Source organism: Dendrobates tinctorius, unplaced genomic scaffold, assembly GCF_039654945.1.
Source record: "Dendrobates tinctorius isolate UK_male_01 unplaced genomic scaffold, ASM3965494v1 ptg000065l, whole genome shotgun sequence".
Classification (NCBI taxonomy): Eukaryota; Metazoa; Chordata; class Amphibia; order Anura; family Dendrobatidae; genus Dendrobates; species Dendrobates tinctorius.
In genome coordinates, this window is record NW_027361733.1 from 20495448 (window position 1) to 20514638 (window position 19191).

Consider the following 19191-nt stretch of genomic DNA (forward strand, 5'->3'; position numbering starts at 1 on the left):
GTGGCACTAGAGTTCTAGTCCTCTTCCTCTCTGAGGAGACAATTTGAATTTTTTGTTTTCAGGACATTTTTAATAATGACTTTCCTTTTCAATAAATCTTCTTTCCTGTCTACTATTTGTATATGTGATTATAGCTGGTTGCTTCTCGTCCTGCATTATTTGTCAGTGATGACAGATCCTCCATCCCTTAGGGCTTTTTATCTCTTTATAAAGATTTCCAGGTAACATAATATAATTGTTGAATCTTCTTTTCCTCTCTTGGTTGTTCTTAACCTGTCATATATTACATTACAATCACCTCTGATACGTTCGTTAGCTTTTCCTCATACTACAGAGCTCGTTGTCATCTGCACAGTTTAACTTCTGCAACTTGTCTGCTTGGAGTAGACATACAATTGCACTGCAAGATATAGACACTTCCGGGGGTAATTTTGTTTTTTACTTAAGGGGGTTTCCCAAGAACATGTTTCTCAATAGATCTTGGAATAATAATAAGTTCCACAATTGGATGTGATTAAATAAAATGTTCCTGTGCTGAGATAATCTTATAGATGTGTCCCTGCTGTGTACTGTGTAATGGCTGTGTCTGACCGTACAGGAACATGGTCTGATCATACCACATCTCCTGGGCAGGGGAGGGCGCAAAAGAGAGTATACAGACAGGATAGCACGGCTGATTCTTTCTGTAAGGAAGAACATTTTTTTAAAAAACAGGCAGGGAAATACTTTATCTCACAGAAAGAATCAGCTGTGATCCGTACTGTCCTGTCTGTATACTCTTTTGCACCCTCCCCTGCCCAGGAGCTGTGATATGATCAGACACAGACATTACACAGTACACAGCAGGGGCACATTTATAAGATTATCTCAGCACGGGAACATTTTATTTAATCACATCCGATTGTGGAAATTATTATTCCAAGTTCTATTGATTAAAATCAACTTTAAAATTAAAGGGAAGCATGGTGGCTCAGTGGTTAGCGTTGCAGCCTTGCAGCGCTGGGGTCCTGGGTTCGAATCCCACCAAGGACAACATGTGCAAGGAGTTTGTATGTTCTCCCCATGTTTGCGTGGGTTTCCTCTGGGTTCTCCAGTTTTCTCCCACACTCCAAAGACATACTGATAAGGAATTTAGATTGTGTGCTATATAAAAATAAAGATTATTATTAAAGGGAACCTGTCAGGTCCCTGATGCCCCGTCAATTGGTCATTAGTGTCCCCAGACTAGTCGGCACACTTAGCATGTTATTCTAAGGGGAGGCCAGGACTGAAGCATCTGTGTCCCAACCTTCCCTCACAGAAAACTGTATTTCCAGGTTCAGGTCCCCCTGGGTGCTTCCCAGGCAGTGACGGCCCTTCTTCCAGGTGACCCTCAGTAATGGAGACACAGTCCAGGATAACTTGAACATTTTCTTTACTTAGAACTTCACACATTATATCCATAGTTGACACATCATGGAATTCACATTCAACTGCACTTGCTTCCTCATCTTTCCCTACTTCTCTGACGCTTCTGTGCGGCACTCGTCCAGACTGGACCGTCTAAGACTGCTCCCCAGATTCTTCCTGGCCTAACCTCGCCATGATGACAATTCCTTCTGCCTGATTCGCCCCAGACTTGAAATCATCAGCCACCCGGTTTGGTTGCCTCTGGAAATGCATCCGGCCCGTCAGTACCGTTCCCTTCAAAGCTCCAACTTCCTTAAGTTCCTCACTACAACCGACTCCCGCCCTAAAGGTGTCTGCCCAGGCTGTGAGTCGCCACATCTTCCTTCTCTTGTACTGGCCCACTGCAATGATGCCCAGTTGCTGTGGATAATGTGGGCTGCTGCTACTTAACGTTGCGTGGCTGCCGAGCCATCCTGGGCCTATAGCCCATATGGACACTTCGGGCACCCTGGCCCCATCTGACCAACTTCCTCTCTGCTTTAACCTTATCTCTCGGCAGCCCCTCCTACACTTAACCCTATACTACCTTCTAACTATTCTGTATGCTAGAGTGCCTCCTCTAGTGTCCAACCAACAGTACTATGCTGTCCTTATACTATACATGATACATTACTGCACTATATACAATCAGGAACATGAAAACGCAGTAATGGTAATACCCAAAAGGGGTAGCAGTACCATAACATGAAATAGGTAGTACATAAAACATGTAGCAATACCAGTAAGCAAAAAGACATAAATACTCCAATGAACATTATTAAACCAACCCCTTTACATTATCACGCCTCTGTGGGTGTGATAACTTGCAAGCGCCGTTGTCATCGCTAGCGCTATACTTACCTCACTCATGTGCACGGCTTCTTTCCCTCTTGTTATTGTCCCCCTGAAGCCGTCTGTTTTTTACACAGGCAACACTTGGACCGAAAATACAATTGTGTAGTTGAGCCCTAAATGAGAGATGAACTTCACTATGGTCGCAAATCAGCTGAGAGAAGTTAGTAAAAAAACAGATAAAAGCCGTGTTCACACTGCACTTCTGCCCTGCGTTTGAATTCCGTTTTAGAGGAACTCGGGCGGAACCTTCGAACAAACACCTGATGGGGCCACTGACTGCAATGACACAATCTGAGTTCCCCATTTTTAGAGTGATTCAGGTGGAAACCTTTCAGGTTTGAAAAGGGGGCCTTACAAACTTCTGTCGGAAAAAGCTTACTAAAGGATTCTTAGTTAGCTCATTCTGCAGGCAGCAACAGACAGTACAATGCTGAGGTTAACAATAGCTGCAAAAATTAAAATTAAACTGAATTTCAAAAGTTTACTTTAGCCAAAATTAATACTTTTAAGCAGGTACGGACTGGGACAGAAATTCAGCCCTGGAATTTGAAATCACACAGACCCATATTGACCCCATTCCCAAGCACCAGATGGGATACATTACTAATATTACCCTGGAGGAAAGCAAGATTTACTACAAGACCAACATTTCTAATGATACTCGTGGAATAAGTGACGGAGTCAGCGACTGTGCTCCATCACAACACTTAACAGTATGGTTGTCTTGAGAACACCGATTCTGTTAACAACGTAGCAGACAAGGCAGCCCATGACCAGACAGGCCCTTCTGGCATTTGCCAGAATTGCCAGATGGCCAGTCCAGCCCTGCTTTTAAGTAAGAAAAATTGAAAAAATGCTTTGAAAAGTTGCATGGAATCCTGTAATCATCAAAAAACACTGTGGGCTAGGAGACTTTGTTGCTTTGATTTTCCCATCTTTCAGTAATTCTATAAAGCCTGAGACTAAGGTTAGGTTCCCAAATTCATGAGTGTTACCATCCGAGAGAAGCAGACCGATAATTTCATGTAAATGTCATCCTAGTTACTTCCTTTTTTTTCTTAGTTTTTTTCACTGAAGAGATACTTGCTTCTAAAAACAATAAAAAAAGTTTGGAAAGTCAGACATTTTTAATCAAGTTTATCGTTAAGCAAAAGATCCGTGAGAGACAGAAGCAAATAGGAAGCCTTCAGATCTGCATCGGGGTCTCACAGATCCCCATAAACCTGAATGGCCGAGTCTGATCCACATCCACTCTAGGACCTGTTCTACGTCTCACAGAAATCCCCGTCAGGTCCATGAATGGATGTGTGAATGTAGCCATAAGGCCGCGTTCAGACCAGTGTTTCAAAAATCATCCAACATCCATCCAGCACAACTAACTAATTAAGAACCGATTCTCCTAAGAGCTGCTGCAAACTCTGGTTTTTCCCATACGAGTGCTCCGTGTGGTTCTCACTGACGGCAATCTTACCTATGTTATTCTATGAGGCTGCGTACAAGTCCAATGTTTTCCTTTGACCAAGTGGTCTACAGAAAAACTTGGAGTCACGTCCAATTGTCCGAGCGTCGGATCAAAATGGGTAATGCAAGTCTATGGTTTTTTGGTTGAAAAAGAATCGGACCGCACTCGTATGACATCTTTGTGTGGTCCGACATTCACGGACTGACAGGATGGAGAAGGTGGATTAAAAAAACTGATGCCACTCTGATCACACTCTGATCAGGAATGATCTGACCGATTTTCTCGGATGTGGAGAAATACATTGTTTGAACTTACCCTACATGTGTACAATAATCACAAGAGCCAGCGAATCATATTAATCAATTGCAATACCTCCTTTCTGCCTCCAGGTGTCAGTATTTATCTACTTACTAACCTATATTACATATCGCCCCATAAAGGGGCGGTCTCTCATCTTATTAAATGGATAAAATTGCACATCGCTTGGGAGAAGTAGCCATTTCGTAGTTTACTGCTTATTACATAAATTCCTTTCCCTAGGAGAGAGGACTTTTTAATTACATTGTTTACTGTATATGCTACTAATCAGTGGTGGATAGGAGTCCAGTGCTTACAAGCTCTTTGATACTGAACTTGAAGTCACTGCTCTGATTCTGGCCTGGTTCGCTTTAGTGCCCATGTGCTGCAGAGATAAAGCTGTTTCTACAGTTCTTGCAGTATGGTACCAGCAACCCAAAATATCCATCATCAGGAGTGCGCTTCCCACCAGCAAGTAGAAGAGGCCGAGGAGTGGTGCGTTACTGAAGATAGAAGATGTGTCAGCACCTTAAAGTGAACCTGACTGATTCCTGCTGCCCCAAGCATGGGTACCCTGTATCTCCTGACAGGTTCCTTTTAAACAATAGGTCATTTTCTGAATACACATTCCCTTTAAGAAGTCAGAACATTTAACAAATGTTGTTCCCATGAGACCATTAATACGCCAGGCCATACAATCTGGATAAGGGGGGCACATGTATACATGTAGTGTTCCTTGATTTTCCTCAACTATTGTCCATTGGGTAAAACCACTAATAACATAAATAAAAGTGGATTTTATAAATCACCAAGGCTCATTAAAGGTAATATTTGTTCCCAAAAGGTAGATAGTTGCTCAATTCTGTGTTATAGTATAGAACAACAAAATGCAATATATTATATAAGCATACCAATAAAATATCATAACACATAATAAACTCATAATCAGAATCAAATGTTGCAGTAACACAGTAATAAAACATATAAAACCTAATACTAGTCTGCCTAAGGGGAAAATAAAAAGTCTCTGGCGACATCTAGTGGTGAATTTTAATAATTACAACAAAATGACATTTTCCTATGACAACTCATCTGTTGTGGGATACAGTAAAAAGTGATGCCAAAATGCTTTCTTTTCCAAAACTTAGAACAGTGGTCTCCATCAGTGTTTCCTCTAATTTGAGCAATTTGGAAAGGAAAGAGTTAAAACAGCATACTAATTAGGTCTAGGAGCCCAAGACTGATATACAGTACCTATATTTTCAGTGTGGTATTTTTATACTAATCATTTCCAGAGAAAACAGACTCCAGTTTTTGGAAAAAAAAGAAACTCACACTATTGCTTGTTAACCACTACACAATACTGAAAATTTTACTTGCAAACAAAAATGTTACTATCAAGGTCATGAGACAAGTGATACAGACAATAATATAACCAAGTCTCATCCAATAATCCTCTGTACTCCCTCATTTACAAAATCGCCAAATCCCCAATTTTCACATAAAATTTGTTCTGCCTTCATCCACCACTAGTAGGAGCTCTCTCCTTAAAGATGACTGAACTCAGTGACGGCAGTATAATCTGTATGCGGTGAACTCCCCCTAGTGGTGGCAGCAGGCAGACAGAATTCCATCGTAACTCTACATGCTATATTATTATATTGTATCAGGTGATTTCCTGCTCATACAGGACTATTTAAGCATATTTTCAGACCATTGTGTTCGCGAAGGAAATATATATTATTTCATATGCCTGATGATTTCCCATGACATATTTTCAATTGTACCATTTATTTTGCACACTCACCCTCTTATTAGAAAAGACTACCTAAGACCAGTTGTGTAATTTTGGGCTGTTTATTGTATATATCATTACTGTGAATGGAGAGAGCGTTGGAAGCATGGAACTGATGAGAAATGGGAAATTCTCATCTACATATTAATAACTAGCACCAGACCCCGCAGTGCAACAGAGTACACCCTCCCCTGCAGAATTTGTTATTTATGATTATGGGGGGCACGGTATAATTTTAGCTTTCAGATGTACAGATCTTACTTAACCATTGGTTAGGACCACTGGAGAGTTAGTATAACGCAAAATGGCCATCGTCCATAGCGCTACCTGCGCCCATTTACAACCAGATTTTAATGTTTCAGAAATAAAGGATCTAATATTCTGGGATGGTGAATGTGACTTTTTTCTCGTAACATAGTTAGCAAGGTCGAAAAAAAACATTAGTCTATCCTGTTCAGCCTATATTCCGTCAGAATAAATCCCCAGATCTACGTCCTTCTAAAGAACCTAATCACTGTAAGATACAATACTGTTTCGCTCCAGGAAGACATCCAGGCCTCTCTTGAACCCTTCGACTGAGTTCACCATCACCACCTCCTCAGGCAGGGAATTCCAGATTCTCACTGCCCTAACAGTAAAGAATCCTCTTCTTGGTGGAAAATCCTTCTCTCCTCCACACACAGAGAATGCCCCCTTGTGACCGTCACCTTTCTCGGTATAAACAGATCCTCGCAATGTCGGATCTTAATAGGGGCGGATGGGGCGGTCGCCCCGGGCCCAAGGTTTTTTGGGGGCCCAGGGCAGTGGCGTATCCAGGGGGGGGGCAGGCAGCAGGGGGGCGCAGTCGAGCCGCCCGGCCACCTAATGCAGCGGTCCGCAGTATGCCAGTATCTCTCTATCTCCCTCCCCCCCCCCCGGCGGCTGTGTTCTGCCGCTACCAGTCCTGGGAGTCGGCGGTTCTCTGTGTCAGCTGTCAAGCTGACAGCCGACGCAGAGAAGGAGGCTGCGCCGACTCCCAGGCAGCAATTGTACTTGGCGTCTATAGACGCCAGTACAATTGAAGCTCTGACCGCCGGGTCAGAGCGACGTCAGCAGCGTGATCAGGTCATGTGATCACGCTGCTGACGTCACTCCCGGCGCCCAGAGCGAACGCTGGTGGTAAGTGTGCTCCTCTGTGGAGCTGAAGAACCACCGAAGATGGGAGATGGGGGGGTGCTCATGAGTGGAGATGGGGGTTAATGAGCGGAGATGGGGCTTAATGTGGGAATGGGGGTTAATGAGTGGAGATGGGGGTTACTGAGTGGAGATGGGGGTTAATGAGTGGAGATGGGATTAATGTGGAGATGGGGGTTAATGAGTGGAGATGGGGTTAATGAGTGGAGATGGGGATTAATGAGTGGAGATGGGGATTAATGTGCGGGGGTTAATGAGTGGAGATGGGATTAATGTGGGGATGGGGGTTAATGAGTGGAGATGGGGGTTAATGAGTGGAGATGGGGGTTAATGAGTGGAGATGGGATTAATGTGGAGATGGGGTTAATGAGTGGAGATGGGGGTTAATGAGTGGAGATGGGGGATTAATGAGTGGAGATTGGGGTTAATGTGTGGAGGGGTTAATGAGTGGGGATGGGGGTTAATGTGTGGGGGGGATTTGGAGTGGGGGTACATAATGTGTGGGGGGATTTGGAGTGGGGGTACATAATGTGTGGGGGATTTGGGAGTAGGGACGAGGGGTTATTGAGTGGGGATGGGGGGTACTTAATGTGTGTGGGGGATTGGGGATGGGGGGATTTGGAGTGGGGATGGTATTTAATGTATGTGGGGAGATTTGAGGACACAAAATGAAGAGTATGTATGAGGAAACAGTATGGGGGATGGGTGCAGACAGTAAGGGGTGCGAATGGGTGAATGTATGTGGACACAGTATGGGGAGTCGGGGGTATGTGTGAGCAGACAGTATAGAGAGTGAGGGGGTAAATATATGAGGAGACAGTATGAGGAAGGAGGGGAATAGTGTGAGGAGACAGTATATTGCAGATATTTGTATTTAGGGGCATTATAATGACACTTCTATCTTTAAGGGCATCGTGTGGAGATTTGCTGCAGAAGACCGGAGAAGATGGAAGTCTGCAGAGACGAGATGTGGATGAGAAAACTCATCATGGGGTCTGGACAAGAAGAAGAAAAGGAGACCGACTCCAGAGACGTCATCTATAAGGTACCTGGATGTAAATGTTATTTGTGATACTGACTAATTCTCATGTTTTTATTTGTTAGGAGCATTACAGGGGTTGTCCAGGTTTGTGCTGAGTCTGCAGACATTCTATGTGACTGCAGACTTCTGAATTCTTACAGTGCTCACTGAACGCTGTCAGGATTCTCTCGTGCCGGTAATTTACATACGGTCACATGCTGACTAGACATGTGTGGCCTCACTCAATGATAATGAACGGAGCGAGGCCGGGCACGTCTAGTCGGAATGTGGCCAGAAGTATATAAATCACATACTTGTGCTGACATGACTGTATATCGGCAAGGGAGAATCCTAAAAGTGTGCAGTGCATTCATTGTGAGAATTCAGAAGCTGCAATGTCAGGATTCAGCTCTGCAGGTTCCAGTACTCATCACATGGACACCTCACTTGACACGCTGTCAATTCCCGCACGGGGACCGCAGCGCTCAGGTGGGAAGAGGGGTACAGGGGCCCAGGTTTTATGAACAGCCCCGGGCCCATAGTCCACTTAATCCGCCACTGGATCCTCGTAGAGATATTTGTATTGTCCCCTTATGTACTTATACATGGTTATTAGATCGCCCCTCAGTCGTCTTTTTTCTAGACTAAATAATCCTAATTTTGCTAATCTCTCTGGGTATTGTAGGTCCCCCATCCGCTTTATTAATTTTGTTGCCCTCCTTTGTACCCGCTCTAGTTCCATTATATCCTTCCTGAGCACCGGTGCCCAAAACTGTGCACAGTACTCCATGTGTGGTCTAACCAGAGATTTGTACAGAGGCAGTATAATGCTCTCATCATGTGTATCCAGACCTCTTTTAATGCACCCCATGATCCTGTTTGCCTTGGCAGACGCTGCCTGGCACTGGCTGCTCCAGGTAAGTTTATCATTAACTAGGATCCCCAAGTCCTTCTCCATGTCAGATTTACCCAGTGGTTTACCGTTCAGTGTGTAATGGTGATATTGATTACTTCTTCCCATGTGTATAACCTTACATTTATCATTGTTAAACTGCATCTGCCTCCTTTCGGCCCAAGTTCCCAACTTATCCAGATCCATCTGTAGGAGAACACTATGTTCTCTTGTATTGACTGCTTTATATAGTTTTGTATCATCTGCAAATATCGATATTTTACTGTGCAAACCTTCTACCAGATCGTTAATAAATATGTTGAAGAGAATAGGTTCCAACACCGACTCCTGCGGTACCCCACTGGTCACAGCGACCCAGTTAAAGAATGTGCCATTTATAACCACCCTCTGCTTTCTATCACTAATCCAGTTACTTACCCATTTACACACATTTTCCCCCAGACCCAGCATTCTCATTTTGTGTACCAACCTCTTATGTGACACGGTATCAGACGCTTTGGAAAAATCAAGATATCCCACATCCAATGACTCACCTTGGTTAAGTCTATAGCTTACCTCTTCATAAAAACTGATTATATTGGTTTGACAGGAGCGATTCCTCATAAACCCATGCTGATATGGCGTTAAACAGTTATTCTCATTGAGATAATCCAGAATAACATCCCTCAGAAACCCTTCAAATATTTTACCAACAATAGAGGTTAGACTTACTGGCCTATAATTTCCAAGTTCACTTTTAGAGCCCTTTTTGAATATTGGTACCACATTTGCTATGCTCCAGTCTTGTGGAACAGACCCCGTCACTATAGAGTCCCTAAATATAAGAAATAATGGTTTGTCTATTACATGACTTAGTTCTCTTAGTACTCGTGGGTGTATGCCATCTGGACCCGGAGATTTATCTATTTTAATCTTATTTAGCCAGTTGTGCACCTCTTCTTGGGTTAGATTGGTGACCCTTAATATAGGGTTTTCTTTGTCTCTCTTCATTTCACCTAGCATTTCATTTTCCACCGTGAATACAGTGGAGAAGAAGGTGTTTAATATATTAGCTTTTTCCTCGTCATCTACAACCATACTTTCCTCACAATTTTTTAAGGGGCCTACACTTTCACTTATGATTATTTTACTATTGATATAGTTGAAGAACAGCTTGGGATTAGTTTTACTCTCCTTAGCAATGTGCTTCTCTGTTTCCTTTTTGGCAGCTTTAAATAGTTTTTTAGATAAAGTATTTTTCTCCCTATAGTTTTTTTAGAGTTTCAACGGTGCCATCCTGCTTTAGTAGTTTAAGGCTATGTGCCCACGTTAGCGTTTTTAAATGCTCAGGGAACAGGTCTCCTTCCCAGAAAACGCGCGGAAAAAAATGCGCGCTTTTGATGCATTTTTTTCTGCACGTCTTCTGGGCTATAGGAAATGGCCAAAAACACAGACCTAAGCGGAAATTAATGAACATGCTGCGTTTTTTACCGCTTAGCATTTCCTTAGCGGTAAAAAACGCATCCATTGGCACAAAAAGGCCAAAATGCATTAAAATGAATGGGATGCTTCTTTTAAGCGTTTTTGATGCGGTTCGACCCCGAAAAACACATCAAAAACGCTTAAAAAAATGCAACGTGGGCACACAGCCTTAATGTTTTTTTTTACTGTTAATTGCTTCTTTGTTTAGCCACATTGGGTTTTTCCTATTTCTTGTCGTTTTATTCCCACAAGGTATAAACCGCTTACAGTGCCTATTTAGGATGTTCTTAAACACTTCCCATCAGTTAATATCCGGTTAGCTAAAGTCCCCCATAACAAGGACCTCATTATGGGTTGCAGCTTCATCTATCTGCCTTAGTAGTAGACTTTCCATGATTTCAGTTACAGTATATCAATAAAAACAATTATATTTGGGTATTTTTAGCGCTGAGCACCACTAGATCCCATTAGTCACAGGGTGCTTTCCAGTTACGAAGAACAAGGTTTGTTGATGGTGCATGATAAATCTTGTTCTATTTACTCTGCATGTCACTGTTATGGGGGCACTTGGGCTGTCACTGTTCTGGGGGTGCTGTGGCTGTCATTGTTATGGAAGTACCGTGGCTATCATAGAATCATAAAATGATAGAGTTGGAAAGGACCTCCTGGGTCATCTGGTCTAACCAAAGCAGGATTCATTAAATCATCCCAGTCAGATGTCTGTCCAGCCGCTGCTTGAAGAATTCCATTGAAGGAGAACTCACCACTTCTCGTGGCAGCCTGTTCCACTCATTGATCACTCTAACTGTCAAAATGTTTTTTCTAATATTTCATCTGTGTCTCCTCCCATTCAATTTCATCCCATTGCTTCTAGTCTTTCCTTGTGCAAATGAGAATAAAGATGATCCTTCTACAATGTGACAGCCCTTGAGATAGTTGTAGACAGCTATTAAGTCTCCTCTCAGTCTTCTTGTATGAAAGCTAAACATTCCCAAATGCTGTTTATCGTTCCTCATAGGACATGTTTTGCAGACTGGTTACCATTCTGGTCGCTCTTCTCTGAACTTGCTCCAGTTTGTTGATGTCTTTTTTTAAAATGTGGTGCCCAAAACTGGACACAGTATTCCAGATGAGGTCTGACCAAAGAAGAGTAGGTGGCAATAATATGCAAACATGAAAAATGAATTGCATTAATGCTTTAGAAGTATGAAAAATTGAGAGAGTTTAGCCCATAAAATGGCCAAGTTATGTGTACCTGGAAGCCATTTCTCGTTTTCTAGGACCCTATCTAATGCCAATCCTCACTTAGACTGAAATCCTCAACTGAATGGAAACCTATGTAAATCCTCAGTCAATTCTTCATACTTCTAAAGCAGTAATGCAATTCATGTTTCATTTTTCATGTTTGCATGTTATGGCGCTACAGTGTCCTTCCTTTTTTGTTTGTAGGTATATGAGTTAGTGACTCTAGGATAAGCAACTGTTCACACTATATGCTTGGATGTGATGATCAGTTTTTGAAATTTAGACGGCAATAATGACTTCACGTGATCTAGACTGTATGCTTCTGTTAATACATACATCCCTGAATTGCATTTGCCTTTTTTGCTGCTGCATCACACTGTTGACTCATATTCAGTCTGTGATCTATTAGTATACCCAAGTGTTTTTCACATGTGCTGTTGCTTAGCCTTATTCCTCCCATTCTGTATATGCTTTTTTCATTTTTAATGCCCAAATGTAGTACTTTGCATTTTTCCCTGTTAAAAACCATTCTGTTAGTTGCTGCCCACTGCTCCAGTTTATTTATATCTTTTTGAATCCCCTTTCTCTCTTTTTCTAGCATTAGCTATCCCTCCTTTCTTGCTACATGTTCATTGATAGTAAGCTTTCTGCCTATGCACAGTGTACACAGAAAGCTGCCAATCAGTGGTGTGAGCATTCAATGATATGATAGATCTGCTGCCCACAGCTTCAGTTTATGTCTTTTTTGAATCCTCTCTCTCTTCTCTAGTATTAGCTATCCCTCCTAGCTTTGTGTCATCAGCAAATTTGATCAGTGCAACTTCAATTCCTTCATCTAAATCATTGATAAAGATGTTGAACAATACAGGGCCCAGGACAGAACCCTGTGCTACCCCACTTGAGACATTCTTCCAGCTATCATTGTTATGGGTGTACTGTGGCTGTCACTGTTAAGGGAGTACTGTGGCTGTCACTGTTATGGGAGTACTGTGGCTGACACTGTTTTGGGGATGCTGTGGCTGTCACTGTTATGGAAGAACTGTGGCTGTCATTGTTATGGGAGTACTGCGGCTGTCAATGTTATGGAAGTACTGTGTCTGTCACTGTTATGGGAGTACTCTAACTGTCACTGTTCTGGGGTGCTGTGGTTGTCACTGTTATGGGACTACTGTGGCTTTCACTGTTATGGAAGTACTGTGGCTGCCACTGTTATGGAAGTACTGTGGCTGTCATTGTTATTGGAGTACTCTGGCTGTCACTGTTATAGGAGTACTGTGGCTCTCACTGTTATGATAGTAGTGTGGCTGCCACTGTTATGGAAGTACTGTGACTGTCATGTTATAGGAGTACTCTGGCTGTCACTGTTATAGGAGTACTGTGGCTGTCACTGTTATGGAAGTACTGTGGCTGTCAGTGCTATGGGAGTACTGTGGCTCACTGATATGGGAGTACTGTGGCTGTCACTGTTATGGGGTACTGTGCAGGGCTGCCATCAGGGCATTAGTGCCCTGACTGGCATATGGGGCCCAGGCAGCAGAGGGGGCCCACTTCTGGCCCTGTCTCTTCTGCTGATCGGGCCCCAGTGGCAGGATTCTCCAGTGCAGTAACTGAAACTTGCATCCGAGAAGCAGGTTCAGTTACTCCATTGCCTTTCAGGCCCAGGGCAGAATGGAGACAAGGGTAGAGAATGGAGATACTGGGGCAGGATTGGAGACATGGGGGCAGAATGGAGACAAGGGGGCAGAATGGGAGACACGGGGGCAGAATGGGAGACACGGGGGCAGAATGGGAGACACAGGGCAGAATGGAGACACGGGGGCAGAATGGAAACACGGGGGCAGAATGGAGACATGGGGCAGAATGGAGACAAGAGGCAGAATGGAGACACGGGGCAGAATTGGAAAAAAGGGTGCAGAATGGAGAAAAGGAGGCAGAATGGAGACAAGGAGGCAGAATGGAGACACGGGGGAAGAATAGAGACACAGGGGCAGAATGGAGACGCAGGGGCAGAATGGAGATGCAGGGGCAGAATGGAGACACAGGGGCGGAATGGAGACACGGGGCAGAATGGATATGGGGCAGGATGGGAGATGTGGTGGCAGGACGGGAGATGGGGCAGAATAGAGACAGGGGGGCAGAATGGAGACAGGGGGGCAGAATGGAGATGGGGCAGGATGGAGACAGGGGGGCAGGATGGGATACATGGGGACAGAATGGGAGACATGGGGGCAGGATGGGAGACATGGGGGCAGGATGGGAGACACGGGGGCAGGATAGAGACATGGTGCAGGATGGAGATAGATGGGGCAGAAATATGGGGCAGGATGGAGGCAGATGGGGCAGGATGGAGACATGGGACAGGATCATGGAGCAGGATGGGGCAGGATCATGGGGCAGATGGGACAGGATCATGGGACAGATGGGGCAGGATCATGGGCCAGGATGGAGACAGATGGTGTGGGATCATGGGCAGAATGGACATGATTGAGACAGATGGGGCAGGATCATGGGACAGATGGGGCAGGATGGAGACAGATGGTGTATGATCAAGGGGCAGGATGGATATGATGGAGACAGATAGGGCAGGATCATGGGACAGATGGGGCAGCATCATGGGGCAGGATGGAGACAGATGGTGCAGGATCATGGGACAGATGGGGCAGGATGGGACATCATATGGGGGCAGGATAGGAGAACATATGGCTGGAGCCAGGAATGAGACAGACAGAGGCCAGGATGGGGGATATTATTACCATAGGTGCTAATTAAAGGGATATTATTACTGCAGTGATGAATTTATTTTATTTTTTGATCATACTGTTTTAAATGGGTGGGCGGTCCTGTTACTGTGAAGAGCAACACTGTCGCCTTTTTTTTTCTTTATCTGGTGTAGTTTACAATTTTGGAAAAAAATAAGTAATGTGGTCTTCAAGCTGTGCTCTAGATAACTGTGTTATTTCCTGCAGAGACAAGTCCTGGCTGGAAGAAGTGATAGCGGTCTGTGATGGATGAAGATTAAAAGCGAAGAACTTCACCTAGAGACGTCACTGGTTAGTGAGTGTGTTACCTGTACACTGACAATATACACTGCATACTATATACAACTATATACAGAGCTCCTGTGTATAATGTCACCGTGATCATTGTATTACCTATACACAGACACTGCATACTAATTACAGATCTCATGTGTATAATGGCACTTATGGTGACATTAGTATTGTGGGGGTTTTTTTATTACTAATCAGTATTGTAGTATTCAGTCACTATGTGGTGGTAATATGTGATCTGGTCATGGTGTGGTGGTATTTGTTCCTTGTATGAGGTATTATTGGTCATCATATGGTGGTAATATGTGGTCCGGACATGGTGTGGTGGTATTTGTTCCTTGTATGTGGTATTATTCGGTCACTGTGGTAGTAATATGTGGTCTGGACATGGTGTGGCAGTATTTGTTCCTTGTATGTGGCATTATAGGTCACTATGTGGTGGTAATATGGTGTCTGGTCGTGGTGCGGTGGTATTTGTCCCCTGTATGTGATATTATTGGTCATTTTAAAAATTGAAAAATAAATAAAAATTTACCTAAACTGTATTGGATATTTTAAAAAATGCTTAATAGGTTAGAGTAGAGAAGGGCCCAGCCAAAATAGTCTACCTTGTCGTGGTGGCAATGTAAGGGTCGGCCAGGACTATAGTCGTGGCCAGGGACACTAAAGCATCAGTGTCCATGCCTTCCCTCACAGAAAAGTACAATACACTGTTCGGCGTACCTGCGTCTCCAGGGTTAGGTCCCCCTGGGCACTTCCCAAGCGGCGATGGCCCCTCTCCGGGGCAACTCCCAGTAACCGAGACACAGTCCATAGTAACTTGTATAGTTTCTTTACTGACAACTTCACACAATATATCCACAGTTGGCACATCATTGATAACACATCTGTCTTTACTTGCTTCCTCAGCTTTCCCTACTTTGCTGACACTTCCATACGGCACGTACCCGGACCGGACTGTCTTAGACTGCTTCCCAGCTTCTTCCTTTCCTATCCTTGCCATGATGACAATTCATTCTGCCTGTTTCGCCCCAGACTCGAAATCATCGGCCATCTGGTTAATCAACTCTGGAAAAGCATCCGACCCATCTGTACTGCTCCCTGTGAAGCTACAGCATCCTTCTGTTCCTCACTCCGCCCGACTCATCCACAGCGATGGAGGTCACACTCCAAATATGCACTGCTGCAGACAGATCTCAGAGCAACATCCAGGTATCTTGTCTCATTGAGATGTCATTACACAAGGCAGAATATAGAAGAGTTCTCTGAACCAGTTCTGATGAAGGTCCAATCTGGGACCGAAAACATTTAACATAATTGTCACCTGGATGCTAATAAATGGAATCTTTTACTCCAGCCCTGAGAGCGTCCACCCAGGCTACGAGTCGCCACATCTTCTCTACTTTTCTGGCTCACTGTACTGATGTCCAATAGCCCTTGATAACTTGTACTTTTGCTACTTAACGTTGCGTGGCTGCCGAGCCGTCCTGGGCATCCTTCTAACCTAGCCTTACCTCCCGGCAGCCCCTCCTACACTTAACCCTATCCTGCTAAGAGCTCTATATTCTAAAGTGCCCCCTCTAGTGTCCAAAGGGTGCACTACACTTTCCCTATCTAAAACATAGCATTATACAATGGAACACAACATATTTACAGAAAATGGTAACACATATCAAAGTGTGGCAATACCATTGATTCTGAGTGGTAATACATCATGACATGTAGCAATACCACTGGATTATTATAAAAACATTAAGAAGTACTAAAGGAGGCAGAGCAAGGAAATAGTATTATTCCACCCCCTTACAGTGGCTTAAAAAATCTTTTGACTGTGGACAGTTCGAGGGGTGGAGGCAGAGCTGGGGTGGAGCCTGGGCAGAGTCTCAAGGGGGCCTCGAAAATTTTGCCAGTATGGGGCCCCGAAAATTCCTAGTGGCAGCCCTGGTGCTGTGGCTGTCATGGTTATGGAAGTACGGTAGCTTTCACTGTTATAGGAGTACTGTGGCTGTCACTGTTATGGTAGTACTGTGGCTGTAACTGTTATGGGAGTACTGTGGTTGTCACTGTTATGGGAGTACTGAGGCAATTTCTATAAGAGCTCATGCACACGACCATAAAAATCAGAAGAGTGCTATCTGTGGTTTTGAAGGTCAACACTCGTACCCATGTTATTCTATGGGGCTGTGCATGTGTCTGATTTTTTCCTTAGATCAAATGGTCCAAGAAATAAAAAATAAAATCACAGCATGTCTGATTTGCCTTCAATAATTGGGTCACGCTTAGCCATTCATGTTTATGGGTCCGTGGAAGACATTGGACTGCACTCTGATGACAGCCAAGTGCGATCCGATTTTCACGGACACACTGATTGGAGAAGAAGGAAAAACTTTCTTTGTTTTAGTCTCCACATCTGAGAAAATCAATTCACACTCTGATCAAAGTAACTCTGCATGTTACTGTTATGGTGGTCCTATAGTTGACACTGTTATGGGAGTACGGTGGATATTAGTTATAAGAGCAGAGTGCTGATTCTGTCATGGAGCACTGTGCTGTTATTACTATGGGTGCACAGTAGCTGTGACTATTATGGGGATACTGTGATTTTACTCTTATGGGGCACAAGGTTGTTTCTTCTTGATTTTATTGATATGGGGGAACATGACATATACTGTATGTCTCTCTGATTAGGATCCATTTTCCTTGTGTCCTGACTCATTGTTTATAAAGGGTCTATTTTTCCCAACCTTCCTTAGCAATCCCTATAAATGAACGTTTCCATTGCACCTGAGTAGCTCTTGGTTCGTGTTTTGCACCACATTCATTATGCTTTTTAGACATATTTGAGACACTTTTAGAACATAATCAACAAGGAGGTGGTCAAACAGAAAGTGGACCAAGAAAGAAAATGGCCTAAATCATGATCCTGTGCACAAAAAATGAGTCCAAATTGCACCAAAAAGTATGGACCAAAGTTAGCCAACTAACAAATGGTGAAATGTTAGATTAGACAATCTAAAGGTGACTCAGATTTATCATCCTGCCTCAGTCATGCTAATAAATTTGGACCATTGTAAGACTGTCTAATGAAAGTGTGTACTGTTTAACAGGTGACTACAGTACATCTGCCCCAGTTTCCAAAATAGTAAAAAATATGTAATGACAGTTAGTGACCTTTAGATGGCAGCATTGACAGTTAAAAAAATCTCTGGAAGAAAGGAAAATAATAAAATTGTTCTTACATTTCTACTTCAAATCTTCCTGTAGTCAGAAGTAAAAAAAAAAAGTACATGCCCCTCTGTGAGTACTATTGAAAAAAGTGCAGTAACTTAGGAGTAAATTCCTCCACTTGGATCTTTCCTTCCCTTGCTACCCACATCCATTATTGTTAAACCTCAGATTCGGAAAGATTATAAAAAGAACCTGGATACTGAAAATCAGCTTAACTGGACTGCTCTTATTCCTGCTGAATGGAGGCCTTTATTTAGGGATCAGACCCCAATGTGCTGAGCAGCTCCAGGGTGTTCTCATGTCACAGTCATAACAGAGCTGAACATAAAACTTTCTGAAAGGCTTGGGTCACACTTGCGTATAACAAAATCTGTCCGATCTTAACTCAGAAAAGTAGGACAAGTGTTATACGAGGGTCATGCGAGGACAATACGATTTTTCTCACCTAGAATCCATATGACATCCGTATGCAATGCGTTTTTAATAATATCTTTGGGTGTAACTGGTTTGATCTGCTTGAAGGAAAGCGTCAAACCAGGACTTGAAGATCGAGAGAGAGAATTTGCATATTTCTGGTGCATTCTGGTAAGAGTGGAGACTCGCCGCGAGTCTGAGGATCTTTGGGTGTAGCTGGATCGAGCTGTTTGAAGGAAATCGTCAAACTGCGCTTTGTCACAGATATTCACTTTGTTCAACATGGAGAAGGAGAATACCCATATGGTGTGCGGAAATATGTGCTATATGTTGTTATTATTATTATTTATTTATATAGCGCCATTAATTCCATGGTGCTGTACATGAGAAGGGGGTTAGGTCTGTTTCACACTTCAGTTTTCTCTCGTCAGTTAAAATCCGCCAAAATGGCGGAAAGTGGATACGTTGTTAACTGAAGTGAACGGATGGCAGCGGTCCAGTTTTTTGACGGATCCGTTGGCTGAAGAATTTTAAAGGAACCACAGTCCGGGGACGAGAGAGAGAGAGAGAGAGAAATGATTTCAGGGTTAAATTTCCGGCTGAGATCATTCCTCCGGGCATGCGCAGTACAGAAATGCGGATCCTTCAGCCAAAAAAAGTTACAAGCTCCGTCCAGGCAAGTCGGCGGACGCAAAAAAATTGGCGGATCCGCAAAAAAACGGATCCGACGGATGGCCATCCGTCAAGATCTGCCAGTAATGCAAGTCAATGGGAAAAAAACGGATCCGCCAAACAAAATGGCAGATCCGTTTTTTTACGAAAACGGCGGATCTTGACTGATGGAAAAAA

At 43.5% G+C, this 19191-nt stretch overlaps 1 long non-coding RNA gene across 1 annotated transcript in view; it reads left to right on the top strand.

Annotated features, from left to right (window-relative positions):
• Positions 1 to 16944, top strand: part of LOC141094938 (uncharacterized) — a 41582-nt gene extending 24638 nt beyond the window's left edge. Inside the window, exons 2-3 of the long non-coding RNA XR_012233211.1 lie at positions 14617 to 14700; positions 15610 to 16944. This is a non-coding gene — a long non-coding RNA (uncharacterized lncRNA). The remainder of the gene's footprint in view (positions 1 to 14616; positions 14701 to 15609) is intronic.
• The last annotated feature ends 2247 nt before the right edge of the window (positions 16945 to 19191 follow it).